We start from the raw sequence: 15,711 nt of genomic DNA on the forward strand, positions 1-15,711 counted from the left end.
GCCTGATGAAAGGCAAATATGGGAGAGTGACTTCGCATTGGTTCCAGTCCCTCCTAAGGCTCCAGCTGAACTCCCTGACCAAAATTCATTATATACCTCTATATCTCGTGATTACATTTTTTTTTAGCTTAAACTAGTTTAAGGAGGTTCCTTTGCTTAAAACAATTGATTCCAGGCAAAAATGTGTTTATGATGGTCCCCAACCCTGCAGTGTTAACTACAGCTAGAAGGTTAATAAATTTACCCAAAGTTAGTAAGAGCCAGTAAATGTAAAAGCACAAATTCTTTGCCTCCAAACCCCATGCTCCTTAAACTACAGTCTGCACATTAATGATCCCATAATAAAGCTCACAACTACATAGCATCTCAATGAAAAACAACGGTACCTCAAATTTTCATTTCTTGATCTCAAATTACTCATTCCTGCTTTCACCTGGAGAAATGTCTCCAATCGACTCTTCAAATTGAGATAAATGAACTTTACTGCCATGAATCAACAGAAACACAAATATGATGGGGAAGTATAACAATGATCTGAAGAAGGGTAGAATTTCACAGATAACTCAAAATAGCATGCAATTTATTTACTGAGGTAACTAACATAAAATAAATAACACATATTTGCAGTATACAATTTGATAAGCTTTGAAATATGTATATACCTGGGAAACCAACACAACAGGCAATATAGTTAACAATCCCATCATTCCCAAAAGTTATCTTCTTTTATCCATTCACCTATTGATGGACATTTGGGTTGTTTCCAGTTTTTTGGCTATTACACATAAAGCTGGATTGAATATTCATGTATAAGTCATTGTATAGACATATGCTTTCTTTCCTCTAGGGTAAATACCCAGGAGTGAAATGGTTGGGTCATATAACAGGTATGTGTTTAACTTTTTAGGAAACTACCAACTGCTTTCCAAAATGGTGGTACAATTTTACATTCTCAGCAGTAGCATTTGGGAGTTCCAGTTCTTTCACATCCTCACCAAATTTTAGCATAATTAGTCTTTTTAATTTTAGCCATTCTAATAGGTATGCAGGGTTTAAACTTGCATTTAAAAACTACTGATGTCACGGTTGGTGGGCAGTAAATCAAGATGCTGCAGAATCTGTTGGCTCTTCATCAGATTGCCCAGAAAACCATAAGTATTGCTTCACGTAGGCAGTTTGAAAATAAAGTTCCAGAGAAACAAAATCTACTTCAGAAAATAAAGGAAGTCCAGTGCATCTAAAAGGTAGGATAGCTGATGCCCTCCTGTATAGAGCTACCATGATTCTTACAGCTGGTGGAACATCATATGCCATATATCAACTGGCTATGGCTTCCCTTCCCAAGAAGCAGGATTGACTTCAGGTTACCTTCCCAGCAATCAGTTGGTTCAGTTTCATTCAGCTCTCTATGGACCAGTAAGCTGATAAATAACTGAATTCTTCTTGGGGGATTAATATTTATTCATGTGTGCTAACTGCCACCAATAAAGCAGTCTTCACCAAAACGAACAAACAAACAACCAAACTACTGATATTGAGTGTCTTTTTATGTTGTTTTTGCTATTCATTGCCATTCTTTGTTTAAATGTTCAACTCTTTTGCCAAATTTTAAATTGTGTTGTTTTCTTTTTATTCTCTCAACAGCGTCTTTCAAAAAGCAGAAGTTTTTATTTTGATAAAGTACAACTTATCAATTCTATTTATTTAGTAAATACAAGGCTATCCACATCATCTATTTATTCCTGAGTGAGCTTTGGCAGTTTTCATCTTTCAAGAAATTTGTCCATTCCATCTAACGTGTTAGATTTATTGCTATAAATTGCCTTAACCATAACATTCCCTTATCTTTTTGATATTTATAGTGATACCTGCTCTTTCATTCCTGATAGTGGTAATTTGTGTCTTCGCTGCTTTTTTCCTGATCAGTCTGACTAGAGTATAAATTTTATTGGTTTTCTCAAACTAACCAGCTTTGGGGTTTATTGATTTTTCATATTTTTCTTTTTTCTATTTCACTGATTTCTGATTTGATCTTTATTATTTCCTTTCTTCTGCTTAGAGTTTAATTCGCCCTCTTTTTTCTAGTTTCTTATAGTGGAAGTAAAGTCATTAACTTGAGACCATTCTCCTTTTATAATACAGCCACTTAATGCTATTAATATTCTCTAAGTGCTAATTTAGCAGCATCCTACAAATTTTGATATGCTGTATTTTCATTTCATTCAAAATACTAATTTCCATTTTGACTCATGTGTCAGAAAGTCTAAATGATAACCCAGGGACACAGAGAGAAGAAGCAGAGGAGCTAGAATTTGAATCCAAATCTACCTAATTCCAAAGCCCATGTCCTTAGTCATTATTCAGTTACCCAACATGGCAAACTTTTTCACACCTCTATATCTTAATATGTAGGGTTGTTTCTGCTGAAACACTCTTCCTAATTTCTACTTGGCTTTCAATGCTCATTGCAAGCATTACCTATCTAGGAACAACAGTGAAATAAAAAATAAGTAAAATAAATAAATGTATTAACAGAATGAATGCTAATATTTGTTGAGGGGTTACTAAATTCCAGGTAATATACACATTTAGTTCTTATACCAATCTGTATAATCAACAGTATAATTTCCATTTTAATGCTGAGAAAATGTGCAAGGTCATGAACTGGTAAGTGGGTAAGTGGCAGAGGTGACATTTAAACCATTTTCTAGCTCCAGATTCTACTGGGGAGTTTGAGAAAGCCTAGGAGCAGGGTGCCTAACCAAAAATGTGCATCAGAACTCCCTAAAAAGCTTTTCAAAACTATACATGTTCAAACCAATTGCATTACTGTACACTAACAATGAACAATCCAAAAGGAAATCAAGAAACAATTCCATTATAATAGCTTCCAAAGGAATAAAAATAACTTTAAAAGTAATAAATATAAATTGAATAAATGAATAAAGTTAACTGGGATAAAAGACTTATACACCAAAAACTACAAAACATTGCTGAAAGAAATTAAAGACATAAATAAATGGAAAGACATCATATTGATGGCTTGGAAAATATAATATTGTTAAGATGACAATCCTATACAAAATGATCTGCAGATTCAATGTATTTTCTATCAGAACCTCAACAGAATTTTTTGCAGAAAAAGAAAAATCCATCCTAAAATTCATATGAATCTCCAGTTACCCTTAAGTAGCTAAAATAATCTTGAAAAAATAAAACAAAATTGGAGGTTGCAAACTTCCTTCTTTCCAAACTTACTAGAAAGATATAGTAATCAAAACATTGTGTTATTGGCATAAAGACAGATATATAAACCAATGGAATAGAACGAAGAGCCCCCAAATTAATCTTCACATATATGGTCAATTGATTCCCATCAGAGTGACAAAACCATTCAAAGGAGTGTAATGACAGTCTTTCAACAAATATTGCTGGAAAACTAGATATCCACATGCAAAAAGGATGAAGTTCGACCCTTACATTACACCATATACAAAAATTCACTCAAAATGGATCAAAGACCTAAATGTAAGAACTAAAATTATAAAACTCTTAGAAGAAAACATAGGGGAAAATCTTCATGACTTTGGATTTGGCAGTGGTTTCTTAAATATAACATCAAAAGCACAAGCAATAAAAGTAAATATAATAAAACTGAACTTCATCAAAATTAAAAACTTTTATGCCAAAACACTATCAAGAAATTAAAAAGATAACACACAGAATAAAAGAAAATATCTGTAAATCATATATCTGATAACAGATTGCTATACAGAATATATAAATGACTCCTACAACTCAACAACAAAAAAATAAACAACCCAATCCAAAAAGAGCCAAAAGACTGTAACAGACATTTCTCCAAAGAAAATATATAAATGGCCCAAACAAACTCATAAAAAGATGCTCAACATCAGTAGTCATTAGGAAAAGGCAAATTAAAATCATGATGAGATACCACTTTACACCCATTAGGATGCTATTACCTTTTTTTTTTTTTAAAGGAAAGGAAAAAGAATACATGTCAGCAAAAATGTGGAGCAACTGGAACTCTTGTGTACTGCTGGTGGGAATATAAAATAGTGCAGCAACTATGGAAAACAGTATGGCAGTTCCTCAAAAAATTAAACACAGAATTACCATATGACCTGGCAATTCCACTCCTGGATATACACTCGAAAGAATTAAAAGCAGGGACTCAAACAGATATTTGTATAGCCATGTTCATAGCAGCATTATTTATAATAGCAAAAAGGCAGAAGCAACCCAGTGTCCATCAGAGATGAATAGATAAACAAAATGTAGTATATACATATAGTGGAATATTAATACATTTAATATATTTGAAAAGGAAGGAAATTTTGACACATGCTACTATATGGATGAATCCTGAAGACATTATGCTATGTGAAATAAGCCAGACATAAAAGGACAAATATTATAAGGTCACCAGGGGCTGGCAGGGTGGTGGGAAGGGGAATGAGGAGTTGGTGTTTAAGCATATAGAGTTTACATTGGGGCGATGAAAAAGTTCTGAAAAAGGATGGAAGTGATGGTTGAAAAAAAATGTGAATGAACTTAATACCGCTTAATACATAAAAATGGTTAAAATGATAAATTTTATGCTATGTTTTATGATAATAAAAAATAAATTTTAAAAAGTACACATGCTCAGACTACATGCCAGATCTGAGGAGAGTCACTCTAAGACGGTGAAGCTCCTTTTAGGGATAGGAACTACTTTTTAAATTTTATTTAGCCCACTTCCTGTTTGCCCCGAGAATACTCGCTGGAGGCACTTGCGACTGTAGCATTTACCCTGAGATGACTAACGCATACAGTCCTAATCTTACCCACAAAGTCTGCCACAAAATATCTCACGTTTATTATTATTTTTGCATCACTCCAGCGTATCGATAGTCTTTGGAAACAAAGGATATGATTCTACTTATAGCATCCTGTTTTTAGTAGTGGTATTTCCATTTACAAAATATAATTCTCGATCACTGAAAACATCAAATCCTAGAAAACGCAGCATTCCTACACGCGATGTTAAATGAACACTGTCAGCGAGCTGCACTTTTTTTTTCTAAACAGGAAAAGGGTTAAATAAACAAATGGAATATAAACATTTTCCAGATTGTTTAAAATAAAAACGACTCCTAATAAGTTACTTTCAATGTAAAAGATAGCTAACCCTGTAACTCTTGAATAGATTATCTACTGCTTTTAAAAATCACACAATGAACAAACAAGCCCTCTGTTTGGCTTTAAAATACATACCAGAAAATTAAGTTAATCTTAAGCTAAAATAAAGGAGGAACAAGTGGATCAAGAAGATAATTAACTTTTAATAGCTACCATAATGAATTACTATCAACTGTTCCCAGCAAAAGTCAACTCTAAAACCATTCAATTCAACTCAGTAGCCCTATTCTAATGTAGATAAATAAAATATAGAACCAACTAGCTTATTTGAATATTTCAGGTTCAACTAATTTCACTATTTTCTTATTTTCCTAACCATTTATTTGAGATCGTATAATTAAAGCAAAAAGGTCCTCAAAACAATGTTATTTATAGGTATAGGGTGGGAGGCAAAAAGCAGGTTCCTAAGGGCTGCTAGTCATGAAAGCTTATTCCTGCCAGTCACTTCTATTCTATAAGCATATGAATCGGGAATTAAGAATGATCATCCAAGGTGTATAGTCATAACTCTGAAGCCTCTTTCTGAGCTCTCTGAGTTAAACAGAGCCTAACTTTTCCAAAATTTCTTCTTCTGCCATATATAAATGATGTTGCTTTCTCTTCTCAGTGACAGGATTTTGAGAATTACAGTTCTATAAAAACATTTTGAGGTACTTAATTTAAAAAAACTCTAAAGAAAGGTAAAATTCTATTTCTAATGACTGCCTCATAATGTGGTAATAAATAGGATACACACACACACACACACACACACACACACACACACACACACACTCTCTCTCTCTCTGGGTCTGGGCTCCAGAACACATATTCAGATTGTGGTAACCTGCTCTCCAGCTTGGTCACTGGATGACAGATACCAGTTGGAAATGAAAGAATGAAAAAAGCCATTGTGGCAGTAGCCTGCATCCTACAGCAGATTCTGTCTGACGTCACTTCTACTATAAAAGGTAATAAAACCTGACAAAGAAAAGTGCAGGCTCTTTTTCTACCACCAATGGTCATATCAGCCCAAGTGGCAGTATGATGTATAAGAGAGACAGCCAAAGAATGAAAGCAAATATTCCCAGCCACATAAAGGCCTTTTCCAACTAGGCTGAGGCAAAATTTCCTATAGATCGGTAGCAGTACATATAGAGAGCTCTGTTGGCTGTAAAAAGCTTATTGATCCTGCTGAAGCTTTCTGTAGGTTATTAAATCTAACTCAAGAGATCCAGACGAGACTTATTACAATCCCCTCACAGGTGACTGCAACATAAGACTGTACCTTCACACCTGAGAAAAATTCTGTCTTTTCATTGCCCAGAAAAGAAAACAATCCTCTTATTCTCAACTGATACACAGGAGATTCTTCAAAGGAGATGGCTCCACAGCATTTCCTTCACATGCCATGGCAGATTCATCCAGGGACTTTCCTTACATTATACTAATGTTCTGTGACACAGAGAGAGACTGAGAGGGGTTCGGCAGAAATGGGATATTTTCCCTTGGAAGTATATCCTATAGTGCCAGCTGTGAAGGGACTGAACATTAAGAGTTAGTTGAACCAAAATTTTTTCATTATGAGCAAGAAAAGCTTCTCGTAACTATAAACTATTGAGCTCTCATTCATTCCAATCCCAGGATTCTAATCCTCCTCAGCCAAGAGGAATGACCTAATAGGAAGTCTAACCTCATTACTCAATTCTTTGTGCAGGTCTTAGGCAAAAATGTTTACATAAGAGAGATGTATGTGCCTACATGGGAAGCTTATACAGGTAAAGTATGTATCAAGTATTTTATAGGCATGGTTTATAACAAATATTAGTCTATAACATTGATGATCCTTCTAAATGCTCTTATTTAGGTATGTTCTAAAGTTAATATCTCTAGCTTTTCTTTCTACAACCTATTCATGCCACAAATGCTGACTACAGAACCTAGCATGTATATTACTATGCTACAGACAGAAAAAGGAGGGTGACAGGTGAAAAGGAGAACTCACAGGTGAGTTTAACATGGTCTCTGCACTTGAGGAACGAACAGTCTATTGGAGGAGATAGATATGTAAAACAAATGGCCATATAATATAAGTGCTTTATAATACAGGAACTAAGGAAACTCAAAGAGAAGATCCTAACATCTGAGACTGGATTTTGAACACAAGGCAGGAGAATGAACCTAGAGTCTTATTTCTAAATTTTAAGGCTAAATTTCCTGTAAAGGTCAAAATGCACATCTTGTATCTATAACTCTTCTAATTCCTCCTAGAATCACAAGATAAACCCAATACAAGAGTGGCTAGTATCTGGCAAGAGCTCTGTGTTCTGTCTGGTTTACAAGTCCTATGGAGGGGTTGTGGAATGTTAGCAGTTTACACATGGCTCATAAGGAGAGGCTATGCTCAAGAGCCATCAGGAACTCAACTCTAACAGACCAAGCATGGCCATTAGGAAAGTCTTTGAAAATAAATGTCCGGAAGGAAGATATTTGTTGATCCAAGGAATCAAAGAAGTCAACCATCAGGCCATTTAACCTTTTCACCATACATTAATTCCAGTTTTGATAATAGCAAAGAAACAATGGGAAATGGTTTATTTATATGAAACAAAGTATCAATCAATGGCTTAAAAAATTAAGGGAAGTTTTCTTTCTGATCTGATATAAGGCTTAAATACTTATTTTAGACTTACGTACTTAGGGGCCACATAGTTCATAAAGTCTGAGAAAGTATCCAGCAGAGAACTGGGAGCTGTGGATAATTTTTTAAAGTACTAACCTATAACCACGTAAGTCAAGTGTTAGTTTTTTTATAACAGACAAGCCAGTGATAAGGAATGCCAGTCCACAAGCCTTTTTTTAAGGGCAACTGCTTCTTCATCCCAGCCCCTGCTGAGAGCCACAGCTGGCTCTGCTGAGCACCACAGTATTTCAGCTACCCCATCATAGCAGATTGAACCAGCTATGGGCATCTGACTGAAAGACAGCCAATCAGCTGGATGACCAATGACCTATTTTATGGCCTACGAAGAAAAAAAGAGCTCCAACCAATAAGATTAAACCACTTTCAGGAATTTAAACTAATAAATATTAAAAGAATGAGGCACTTAAGAGTAAAGTCAAAGCTGAAAGAATACATAAAAAAAGGAGCTTCATTAGCCAGTCTTGGGGGCATGGGCACACGTGGCAAGGCCAAATGATGACAGAACAATTCTCAAAAAATAGCAGAGACCTCGAGAGAGAGAGAGACACTAATTGGCCCATTGAATAGAAAAAGCTGGTGGTCCTAAATGGAGTTTCCACTCCAGTGTACATGTATCTTCATAATAAACTATCTTTCTCTTAATGTGTTTTTCACAAATTTCTGCTTCTTGAAACCAAAAGAACCAAGTACAATCTTCATTTTATAAATGAAGAAACTGAGACTCAGTATAATTAAATAGTAGAGCTAGAACTGGTTCCTATATGTGGCTCCAGATAGAAAATTTGTGTGAATAAATAAATAATTTGACTATTGCCTCTTGTAGATTTATGACTAAATGTTCTTTTTCTTTTTATTTAAGGACCCCTTAATAACATTACATTGTTTATGTATTTCAACATTTTTTTCATTTTAAATCTGAATTGTATTTCCTTTATCTCTTTGTAATTATTAAAAATACAATACTACTTGAGTGTTAAAATTCTGGATTTTTTCAGTGATAATTTCAGAGAAAATCAAATACATTGGTAGAAAGAATAGTCTAAAGTGCTCCAAATTTATATTTGAGTTTTGAATAATTTTTCTCAGACTTTACTGCTTTTAAATTTACCATATATGCCCCATAATTATGCTTATATCTTAATTTTACTTCATTACAAGGACATATCTCTACACTTCACAAAATGCACACAATTTGATAAATGCACTAGTTATACACTTTTCTAGAATACTGCCATATTGTATAATATGTAAATATTTGTCCATTATACAACTAGTGAAATAGTGAGAAATAAAATGATAATAAAAACAACGCAGAGGTTGATTTCCTAGTTGAACATATGTATTCCAAGTATCATTCAGACATTAAAAATTCACCAGCAATACCACATACCATTCAAAGTAATGTGTTGTATTTGTTATAAGAGCACAAGGAGCCATAGCTAATATGCATTCTACAGCCTAATACATCACTGGCTAGAAGAAAATGGAAGAATTTATTAAAATTGTTAGATAAAATGGAATTCACCAGGATCCAAAACTCCATTCTCTATTACACTAGCTTCAACTTCTAACTTCAAGACTATGCAGAATTAGGGAGAGGCTGAGATTCCTTGAAATATTTATTCCTTCACAGTAAAACAAAGAGGTGAATAAAATTCTTGAACTCTGATACATGTTAGAAAAACACCATATATACATAATTTACTTCTAAATTAGAACTACGATGCTGAATTGTTCCAGTGGGGTTGTAAACTTATACATAATAAGTTCTTGGACTATGCTCACCGATGAACAATCAGCCAATAATTACCTCCAACTTGAGTTCTTGGAGGTTTTTATCTCCAAAGAAGGGGCTAATAATGTATTACAAGTGCTTCTTCTCTGAGGGTTTTTTGATAAACAGTATTACGAGGTTTACTCATACAATTTTAGAAAAGGAAAGACCGTTGGAGGTGTTTAATCTAGCCCACTCATATGGCAGATGGGAAATCAAAGCCCAAAAAGATGAAACAACTTTCCCAGAGTCACAGTGTGTTAAACCACCATCAGTTCCCAGACCATTCGTTCTTAGCCCAGACTTTACTGCTCCTCTGGTTATTTTCATGATGTCCTATTGGGATTTTTGATTGTTTTATTTTGTTCTGTTTTCCATTCTAAAATAGGCAAGACCAAGGGAAGGAAGTAACATTTGTACTAGCATTTGACGTTGTGTCTATTGCCTTCACTCAACTCTGTGTAGGAAAGAAGCTTCACCCCCACTGAAGTCCACAGTAATCAGTGGCAAAGTTAATTGGCTTCTAAATCTCAAATTTCTCCTTTCTGTTAATAGCTCCTAGTATTCAAGGTAAAACACTGATTTAAGTGAGGTTCGAACTAAAGTGAGAAAAGAGTGACATTTAAATGTTGGTTTTTCAAGCCATAAAGGAAAACTAGCCCTATCAGATATGAAAACATACTAGAAGTCTCTAGAATAAAACAATGTGGTAGTGGTACCTCAAGAGACAAAATGAACAATGGAACAGAATACAAAGTCCAGAATAGATGGGAGTATATAAGGTAATTTAAAATATGATAACAGTAACATCTCAAGGCACTGAGGCAGAGATGGACTTTTTAACAAATATGGATGGGGGAAACTAGATAGCCTCTGGAAAAAGATAAAATTTGACCCATGCCTCAGATCAGACACAAGAATAAACTCAAAATGAATCACAGATAAAAATATAAAAACTGAGATTGTTCTACTGTTAACTTGGTTAAGCTTGGAACTATGTTTCCTGGAATCTCCTTCTTTGTATAATTTCAGGCGGAAAAAAAGGGAACTTATTAGAAATTCAGGAGGTGGAAATAAAGTAGCAGCTATTACTCTGAGACTCTTCATGGTCTAAAATGATAATGAACAGATAGAGATGCTTGTATGTTTCCGTTTGGCTTCCTTCTCTGCTCCATATTCAGGTTTTCTTTCTATTTACTGGTCTTGCTGACCAATAGCAATCTGAAATCCATCTCCAGATACCTGGCAGTAGTTACACAGAGGCAACAGCTTCCCTACGGACCCTTCCAATAACTTCCCCTTCCGTTCACAATCTGGCTTCAGCAACTGGACATGCTCAGCTTCTTAGATTTCTCTGCAAGCTCCAACTTATCTACCTGTGCCAGAACTTCATGAGGACAGATTAGTGACTTTTCGACTGGTCCTCTACTTACCTCCCCTCTGGGCCTTCATTTTCATAGTTATTCCCACATTTGTGTAAGATCTAATTCCTATATTAAATCCCTTATCCTCTAACGCTCATAGTAGATTTGCTTGCATGACTAATATAACTATTGATCTTGCAAGTGTTGTTCCAAAGAGAATAAAAGGGAATCTAGAATTGGTTCTCTGATCTGACAATACTTAAAAGCATTAGTGACCCTGATGCCAATGTTAAATAGGATACAGATAATGCATGGCATATAGTAGCAAAACAGATATAAAAGTATTACCTGTAATCACCTGAACTCAAGTGCCAATAAAGGGCAAGATTTGAACAACCAAGAAGCTGCTACCATGGCATATATAATTAAAAATAGAGTATAAAGGCCTGGTTGGTTGCTTCTAAGAATGGTGGAGAACTTGAAGAAAGAAAATTATGAGTTCAGTCCTTTAAATTCCCAGCCCAAGGTCAGAGTAAGGAACCAGAAAGCTTCTATGCCTGTCCTGAAAGAACCCCTTATTTCTGAAACCAGATTTAAGATTACTGAAAACTAATATGGCACTGACTGAGAAAGAACGGTACCCTGAAAAAAATGAATGAAGATATATGGGCATATTCTGATGAAACTAAGGACCTTAAACTCCTAAAGGTTAGTCCTCTATTGCCTAACAACAAACAATGAATTGCCCTCTCATGAAACAATAGACTTAAAGAAGATGCTAATCTTAAGATCTGACTCCACCCCAACACCTGTCACTGCTTCTAGATTCAGGTTTCTCAATCCTGACACTATTGACATTTGAAGCGGAATAACTGTTGTATGAGAATGTGGAATATTTTGCAGCATCCCTGGCTTCTATCCACTAGATTCTAGCAGCACCCATGCCAGTTGTAAAAACCAAAAAATGTCTCCAGACATGGCCAAATGTCCCCTTGGGGGCAAAATTGCCTCCAGTTGAGAACAACTGCACAATCAGATAACTTCTCTCAAATCCAAGTGAGAAGAGGTATCAAATACCAATAGAATTACACAAGATTGTACAACTCATATCAACAGAAACCTGAGGACTATATATGAAAATTGATCTTAACGGTGTTAAGGTGAAGAAATAGTGTAATGCAGAACAAATTTATTCATGGAAGCTCAGTGAGCTCAAGCAACTGGGAGTGGCTCTAACAATTTGGACAATTGACTACAACTTGGTGTTTCCATCTTTCTTTTGTTCCTTTTTCCCCTTTATATCCTGCCTTCTGGATCAAGTGATCAGTTTTTAGGATTTCATTTTACCCCTCTACTAGTGTTTCAGTTCTCTCTCTCATGTTCTCTCTCTTTCTCTCTCATTCTCTGTGTCTCTCATTCTCTGTGTGTGAGGTGTGGTGGTGTGTGTGTGTGTGTGTGTGTGTGTGTGTGTGTGTGTGTGTGATCTCTCTCTCTTCAGCGGGCTGTTTCTCACAGCCATCTTCAACTAGGATCCTAGAGAGAATGAAGCCCTAATACCCTGAGGCATCCACTGTATGTAATGTTTTAACTCTTCTCCTGTGCATAGCAGAATGGTACTAATTACATTCCATCCTTAGGAGAATTGAGACAACAGTAGTTACTCAAATAATTTTCTAGTTCTGTGGTTGAGATAAGGAACTCTAGTTGAGAAAGGCTGCTAGGGTTTACAGTATACATCCTTAACTTATTACAGTCTACCTTTAAATAATATTACACTGCTTCATATATAATTTTAAAATTTTACAACAGTATAGTTTCATTTCCCCTTCTTGCCCTTTGAGCTATTATTGTAATACATCTTACTTAAACATGTTATAAGCCACATAATACATTGCTATTATTTCAGCTTTACACAGCCAATTATCTTTTAAATAAATGGGGAAAATATGGTGAAAAGTCATTTATCTACACATTTGCATTTTAAGCTCTCTTCTTTCCTTTGCATAGATACTAGTTTCTATCTGGTATTATTTTCCTTTTACCTGAAAAACTTCCTCTAACACTTCTCTAGTGCAAGTCTGCAGGCAACAACTGTTCTCAGCTTTTGTTTGTCTGAAAATGTTTTCATTTCATCTTGATTTCTGAAGTATATTATAACTACATATAGAATTCTAGGGTAAATTTTTTTTTCTGCTAACCCTTCAAAGATGTCATTCTGTTAGGTTTTTGTCTTGTATTGCTCCTGATGAGAAGTTAGCAATCATTCTTATCTGTGTTCCCTTGTATGTAATGTCTTTTTTCTCTGGCTGCTCTTCAGACATTCTCTTTAATCATCTGTTTTCAACAGTTTGATTATGGTGTGCCTTGGTGTGGTTTACTTTATGTTTATCCTGCATGGAGGGGGTTCATTGAGTTTCTTGGTTGTATAAATTTCATACTATTAGGAAATTACTTGGTCATTATTTCTTCAAATATTTGCATTCCCTATTCTAGGAATTCAATCGTACTTATGATAGACCACTGGACATGTCCAATGGACTACTAAGGCTCAGTTCATTTTCCTTGACCTTTTTTCCTTTTCTCCAGTTTAGATGGATTCTATTGTACCTTTAGATTCTTTGATCTTTTCTTCAGCTGTGTCTAATCTGTTATTAAGTCCATCCAATAATTTTTCATTTTCATTACTGTATTTTTCTAATCTAGAAGTTTCATTTGGTTCTTTCTGATAGTTTCCACTTTTTTCTTCATTATATCAAATGTTTACTTTTAAATCCTTGAAAATATTCATAACACCTGTTTTAAAGTAATTGTTTGTTGATTACATTACCTGTATCACTTATTTGCAGATCAGTTTATTTCGAGACCTTTTCCAGTTTATTAAGATAAGTCCAGCATAACCTTTACCAGGCATGTTTAGTACTACTCTTAGTCTTTTTAGAGTCTCTACTAGGTGTTTAACAATGTCTTTTTAGTCTAGCCCTGTCAGTTGTTCAAAATAGCTCCCAAATAGGTGGATTTTTTTCTAGTTATTTTGTTTGGTTTCATGGAAATATAGCTTATGCAAATACTGCTTAGTAGTTGTCTAAAGACTCAAGGGACTTATATGTCCCTTGATTTCTGGATGTTTTTATCTTTGACATCCTCTCCTGTCTGTGCTCTACAAATTCCAGCTACTTTGGACTCCTCAAACTACGATCTCTTTTTCCTCCACTCAGTGAGACAATTGTGCTCTGCTTGGGTGCCACTTCTTGAACCATGACTTATAAAGTCCCTTTAGGTAAAACCAGGGTAATTGTAAAGCTCAATTCTCTTATTTCCACACACACACCTCTCTCTCTCTCTCTCTCTCTCTCTCTCTGTCTCTCTCCCATCTCCCTTCCTCCTCCACTCACCCCACCCAACTCCAGGATTACAATCCTGCACAGCTTGTTCGATGTCTGAATACAGTTTTTTTTTAATGTATATTGTCCACTGTTCTGTTTGTTTACAGTAGAAGGACTAATCTATTCCTAGTTATTCCATTATGACCAAAGCAAAATTTTTATTCTTTTTATTTCCTTTTTGTCTCTCCAATTTCCCTTCTATCTAACACAGTGTCGTCTAACAGAACCTTCTTCACTGATAGCAATATTCTATAATCTTCTGTGTCCAATATGGTAGCCAATAGCCACATGTGGCTTAAATTGTGGCTAGTAACTTCGAATTTCAGCTCAGAAATGTAGAAAACTAGAAAGAGCATCCTTCTATCCTACAATAAGAAAAAAAAATTGGACAAATTACAAATCAATTTCTTTCCTTGAATTGATTGGACACTGAAGGTCACAGGGCAGAGAACTAACCTGAAATCTAGAGAGAGAAACTGCAAAGAGCAACAGGATCTGAGCATTTGCTTACCTGAGACAAATGCTACCAAACACTATAAAAGCCAGTAAGAAAATTACACTAAAAACTTTCAATAAACTGCTAAAGGATTAGTATGGTCCAGCAAAATAGCATAAAGCCCCTGGAGAACACAGATATAAAGGGGTTCCCTTCAGGAACTCTACCAGGCTCTCACAGGGGAAATCAAGGAAAGAGGAATGGGACCCTAAAATGAGGGATGGAGACATGGGTATTTTGATGAGGATCTTAACACCCCAAGGGTAGTAGGCTCCCTCTGCCCGAAAGCCTATAATAATCTCTTATGAAATAATTTCCTTGAAGGAGATGCTAATCTTCCAGAGATTTACTCCCAATGCATTCATCACCTTTCACTGCTCATAGACCAGGGTTTCTCAACTTTATCAGGAATACCTCGTTTTATTGCGCATTGCTCTACTGTGCTTCACAGATACTGTGTTTTTTACAAATTGAAAGTCTGTGGCAATCCTGCATCAAGCAAGATTATTGGTACCATTTTCCAACAGACTCAGATGATGGTTTGCATTTTTTTTAGCAATAAAGTATATTTCAAATTAAGGTATGTACATTGTTTTTGTAGACATAATAATACTGCACATTTAATAGACTATGGTATAGTACAAACATAACTTTCACATGCACTGGGAAACAAAAAAACTTGTGTGACTCTCTTTACTCCAATATTTGCTTTATTGCAGTGGTCTGGAACAGAACCCACAATATCTCTGAGGTATACCTATACTGACATTCAAAGATAAATAACTGTTTGTTGTAGGGCTTGT

At 35.2% G+C, this 15,711-nt stretch overlaps 1 protein-coding gene and 1 pseudogene across 1 annotated transcript in view; one reads left to right on the plus strand and one right to left on the minus strand.

The window, feature by feature from the left end:
- The window catches only part of TTC28 (tetratricopeptide repeat domain 28), a 630,275-nt gene that overhangs the window by 218,919 nt on the left and 395,645 nt on the right, over positions 1–15,711 (minus strand).
- LOC120601949 (cytochrome c oxidase subunit 7A2, mitochondrial-like) lies at positions 1,107–1,436 on the plus strand (annotated as a pseudogene).

Source organism: Pteropus medius, unplaced genomic scaffold, assembly GCF_902729225.1.
Source record: "Pteropus medius unplaced genomic scaffold, Ma_sr-lr_union100, whole genome shotgun sequence".
NCBI classification, from domain to species: domain Eukaryota; kingdom Metazoa; phylum Chordata; class Mammalia; order Chiroptera; family Pteropodidae; genus Pteropus; species Pteropus medius.